Raw genomic sequence first — 6000 nt, forward strand, 5'->3', positions numbered from 1 at the left:
GCCCAGAGCAGAGCCTAGCACACAACAGTCACCTAATAAATACTTAGTATAATCAATAAATGGATGAAAGGACAATGAATTTATCATGTTTATCCTTCAACATCTGTACATGCAAATAAAGCTCTGTCTTGTTCTCCTCTGTGGCCGGAGAAGAGGTCATCTCGCTGTTCCCAAGGTGACGGAAACTTCGGTGTCTCCATTTTCTCATTTTGTTGTGTGGGGGGGTGTAGGTGAGTGAAGCATGCCATGAGCATCTTATTCATATATCAGCATGCACTTGGGTAGGCATTTCTATAGGCTAGATTCCCAGAAATGGAATTGTGTGATCAAATGTAAACTTTTGATCAGAGTTGCTATAAATTTGAACTCCAAAGGCAGAACGCCCTCTTCATCAACACTGGATAATTAGAACTCACATTAGTTTGACACTACGATCTAAGGCTTTTACATGTGCTGAGTTAATCCTTAGAAAAACCTTCCAAATAATAGTATTTATACAGGATTTGTATGCTACCCCCAGTTTTAAGTATTTTATAAAATATCTCATTTTGATCCTGTAGCAACTCTCTTGGGTAGATACTATTGTTATAATCGTTTTACGGATGAGAAACTGAGGCCTCAGACTCAGGAAATTTCTCCAGGATCAGACAGTCAGAAAGTGGGACAGCCCAGACGGATCCAGAAAGTCCAGTCCCAGGGTCCACACTCTAGGCTACTCGGCTATCCTGCTTCTCCATGGCGGAAGAACGATTGTCCCATTTTACACAGAGAGAGACTGAGATGCCCAGAGGCTAAGAAACCTAACTGAAAGTATTATTACTCTTTATGGTGGTGGTGGTTTAGTCGCTAAGTCATGTCCAACTCTTGGGACCCCATGGACTGTGGCCTGCCGGGCTCCTCTGTCCGTGGGATTCTCCAGGCAAGAACTGGGGTGGGTTGCCATTTCTTTCTCCAGGGGATCTTCCCGACCCAGGAATTGAACCTGGGTCTCCTACATTGCAGGCAGGTTCTTTACCAACTGGGCGACAGGGGAAGTCTTTTAATCTTTTTAGTTGATGCAAATGTGACTGGTGAGAAATGGTACCTTGTGGTTTTAACTTTTCAGAGTATCTCTTCTGTTTTTAAAATTTGTAACAATATATTTTATTACTAGGGTAAGAGGATTTCTCAACTGAGAAAACACTATCCTGTTTAATAATAAATCTCTATGAAACATGAGTTCTTTTGCCTGATCTGATTAAAACAAATCCAGACTCTTTTTACTCCTAAAATGTCTTTTAAATTTAATTAATTTCCAGATAAATTATTTTTGAGAGGTAAACCACAAAAAATATTTGAATCTACAAGTTGATAAACACCTCAATGCAATGTGACTTTTTGATTGGGTCACCAACAAGGATCAGTGGGAAAACCGGTGAAATCCACACAGTCTAGTTACCAGTATTGTTAATTTCTTAGTTTTGACAAATGTATGTGGGTATGTAAGATGTTACCAACAGAGGAAGTGGGGTGACAGGCACTCTTTATTATCAACTTTGTAACTTCTCTGTCAATCTAACATTATTCCAGATAAAAAGTTTTTTAAAGTGTTTAATGCTATTTTTTTCAGATCTGTAAAGATACTCATGATGTGGGTTGTCAGACATGGGAAACACCTGGCTATGGCTACATTTTGGTAAAAAGGAAAAAAAAAAATCGCTGTTATCCTTCTGCTGGACAAAAGGGTATATTTAGCCTCAGATCTTCTTGTGGTGACCTTTGTATTCTGAAATGAATTAGAGGTTTATGTGTAAGAATGTAAAGCACAGGAAATCAGGAAGTGGACGGGCGACCCCTTTCCTGCCATATTTCATTCGTTTCATGGAGCAGCGTCATCAAGAGGAAAGCTTGCCAGGTTTTTCCTTCATGACGTATCTCTTGAGTTCTGAAGGCAAGTGCACGGGGATACACAGCCACCTCAACCAGAACCCTCGAAATTCCTGCGTGGAATTTCTCCGTGGGATAGCTGAATAACAAAAATAATGATAGCAATTTTAGTTGAATTATTATTTTAATGTGTTCTTTGTCTCTGCCTGTTTTGATTTAGAATAAATTACTTATCTTTTATTTTTTGGACAGTGAAAACCTCTTCTTTCATCTTAAATAAAATCAGAGAGGAATTCTGGAAAATAAACCAGGTTTACCAACCCATAACTTCCTATTCACTTCTTTCCGTGATAAAATTCGAAAATGTAAATGTATGTTTGCTTTTGTTTGTGCTCTAAGGAATGAAGCATTTTCAAGTCAGATAAGAAAAAGGCCAATTTTCAGGGAATTCTGACTTCTTTCTCCTCATATATCCCAAGACCTAACATGGTGTCTGGCACATAGTGGATGAAGGAAGAGAAGAAAAATGACATAATATTTTTATACTTAAGACCTTTAGCAAAGATAAAAGTACATTCTCTGCAGGAATGCTGGCATATTTGACAATGTGACTGAAGGAGAATACTTGCTGCCTTTGATATTTATTTTTAAAAAGTAGTCTTTAAACAATTTCCAAGTTAATAATGAGAGGACGGTAGGTTATTTTCCCATTATTCCTCAGATTTGGCAATGTTTGACTTCCCAGAAATATTCAGTGCTTACATTTTGCTTTCGTTCATGAAATGAACATAGAGCTTCTGGTTGGGCTTTTATTTCAATGACATTTTAAAACGGGAGCATATGTTTCAAGAAGTAATTAGTGATTGTTTAATATAACCACCCCGCAGGCTGAAAGGCTGTAGGTCAGAATTGTTAACAGGCAGAGCAATGAAAAATAGTAAAGCATTAGCAGATAGCATAAATAGTCAAATCTGACCTCCAAAGGTCAGAAGAGAGCTAAATAATTTGGTCACAGCCTTGGCTGATTTAAATCAATGCAATCCCAATTTCCTTTTTTGCTGGTTTGCCTTTGGTATTCCACGGTCTGGTACTTGCCAGAAGTCAGAGGAGAGAGAGAGCAGGGCGGGTCCGCTCAGCGATATAATTTTACTACATGTGGGTGGTTTCAAAAAAACAATAGCCAGAAGTATTTCAGGAATCAAATGAAATTACTTAAACAGAAGCCACTGTGGTTCTGCTACTTGGTCTTGTTTCTCTAAGAATGATTTATGACGGTAACACCGATAGAAATACATAATTAACTATGGAAGCATTTTGTATCTTAGGTTTCCCACATTTTTCTCATTGTAGGCGTCTTAGATTGAAAATGATATCCTTATCCCATAAAATGGAAAAACAATAAAATCTGCAAATTGCTGGACCAAATGATGTTTTTAATCTTTAAAAAAAAGTAAAAAAAAAAAAAAAGCCTGATTTCTATCAGATTTCTATCCAAAAAAATTTTTAATTGAATTATTCCCTCCCTTCTGACTATGCCTGCCTGCTAGTTTTTCATGCAGGATCACATTTTTGTACATCTCCGATGAAGATAAAACACAGCTGTTCAAATGTATTTCTTAAAGTAATAAATTGATATCCAGTTTTGATTAGGAAAAGGACATTTAAAGGAAAAAAAAAATTCCTTTTTGTGATTACAAAAATCACTTTAAGACCCGGGGGGACTATGCCTCAGTGACAAAACAAATTTGCCACAAATCATTGTACAAAAGAACAGCAGGACCTGAGCCTAAACTCCGGACCGCTCCTATTCATCGTTCATTTGTTTTGGAAACTCCACCCTCCTCCTGCCATGTTCAATATCTAATTGGCATTCTGACCCTTCAGATAACTCAACATCTGCTACTCAGATGCATCTTGGAAACCCTTTGTTCCCCGCAGGCGGAGTTCAAGGGGCTCTCTTTACTGATACACAAGATTCACGCATGCCATTGTGTTCGCAACTCCTGGTGCAGAGTGGAGACAAAACTTCTGCAAGCCAATGTGAAAAATTGAGCCACCTCCATATTCTAACCAAATCGCATTCAACAGATTTAAAATTACGAATGGCTGGAGCAGGGAGTAGTGAAAGAACCAACAATCCAGCTTGACTTCTTTAATAAGCAACTGGGGGCTGCAAGCCACACATCTATTTTTACTCCACTCGTTTAAATACGATTTGGCTCCTTAACCTCTGTTTTTCACGATTATGAGCCAATGTCTATACTAAAGTCTGGGATTTTGTGGATCACACATATGTGAGTGCTCTGTTGCTTCAGTCGTGTCTGACTCTCTGCGACTCCATGGACTGTAGCCTGCCAGGCTCCTCTGTCCGTGGGATTCTCCAGGCAAGAATACTGGAGTGGGTTGCCTTGCCCTCCTCCAGGGCATCTTCCCGACCCAGGAATAGAACCCAGGTCTCCTGCGTTGCAGGCAGATTCTTTACCAGCTGAGCTCCCGGGAAGCCCCAGTGTGTGAATAGCCTAGTACAACTGGGTGGGAGAGATTATGACATTTGTTTCTGCAATTTACTAGGAAACGAATTGTCCTTTTCAGCTGTTTTTTTTCCTCCCTTGGTGTCTGTGTTCTGTTAAGGGGTGTCCAATAGGTGTCCCTTACTCAGTTTTGATACTGATCTAAGGAAGGTCTTCTCAGAAACTATCCCTAGCTGCCCCACCCCCTCGCCCCTGTGCCACTGCTAGGATGGCTTTCATTGACCACAAGTTACAGCCACCTGTCCAGGCAACTGACTTCTTTTTTTTTCTTAAATTGACAGTTAGGTTTAGGGTCAGTACAATAAGGTTTAATTTTCTTCCGGGAGGAACGAACTCACAATCAGTAGAAAAAGGTTTAGTCCCTTTGAATACTGAAAGTTAAAGTTTGGACCAGGCTGAAAGATTGTACTGTTTAAAGCTCAGAATTGGCCAACACAAGGGCATGAGCTCCAGGCAAATAATCAGGAATTTGGGACATGTTTAAAAAGTTAAATAACTGATTTTTCTTTTCCTGGCTTAAATGGTTAGGCCGGGCACTGCGATATTTTGGTTCAAATCTCTGCTCTGCCCGATTCTAACTAGGAGTCTTTTAAGCAAACATTTAAGCAAATGTTTGTATTTATGAAATGTGGGTGATTCTCACTTCACAGGATTACTTGCGTTAAGTCACATAAAGTGTTTAGCTCCCTGTCTTGTTTAGCTCAGTGTCTTATTAATCGTGCAGTAAATTATAATTATTGTTGTTAGAGTCTTTTTGATCCAAAGTGGAAAGAAATTTCATGCCAGCTCCCCAAAAATGTAGTGTTCTCTTGCAATAGCATGGAATTTCTCTAGTTTTGACAAGGGCAAACTGTCACTCTTATAAAAATGATTATGAATGATGTGCTTTGCTTTCATGGTTTCTGCCGGTTCTTCCTTCAAAACTTTCAGCTAGCATTTTCCTACCTTCAATTACGACAGCTGACACTTGCTAGGCAAAATGTCTACACGAGGTTCCTTTCCTGCTTCTAAGACTTACTTAGGAATAGTATTTTCTAGAGCTCTGAGCGCTCACCTGCTAGTTTTCCTTTCCTAACGAGTGGAGATAGCTGCACGAGCGATGGCTTTTTGTCTGTTTTTCAAGCATCATTGCCATCTTTAGACTCATTATTTGCCAGAGCTCCTGAAGAGGAGGTAACGCCCCAGTGCCCAGAGACTTGCTTTAACAAGACACTTACACTGCACCTTTTCCCGGGCGGACAACTGAGGGCACAAAATGAGTGAGATGTGCTCTCTGCTCAGGAGAAACGTACAGTAGCGAGGGCCAAAGCCTCAAACTAGGTATTGAATTTCTTTCCTTATAAAGACCTTTAAAAGATGTCATTAGCTACCAAGCAAAAGGGTCTGGTACTAAGGTGAGGCAGAAAATTTAAGAAGACACCAAAACACTCAGTCTCAAGGTGAGTGATATTTTAACGCAATGCTTTTTAAAAACTGTAATGTTTTGATCTGCCTCTTTCTAGCTATGAGGCTTTAGGCAAATGCTCATCTTCTGTATCACTGTTTCTTCCTTTGTGAAGTGGGAGTAATAGTTACCTTGCAGGGTTGTGGAAGATTAAATAAC

Source organism: Bison bison, unplaced genomic scaffold, assembly GCF_000754665.1.
Source record: "Bison bison bison isolate TAMUID 2011002044 unplaced genomic scaffold, Bison_UMD1.0 scf7180017864143, whole genome shotgun sequence".
Lineage (NCBI taxonomy): Eukaryota > Metazoa > Chordata > Mammalia > Artiodactyla > Bovidae > Bison > Bison bison.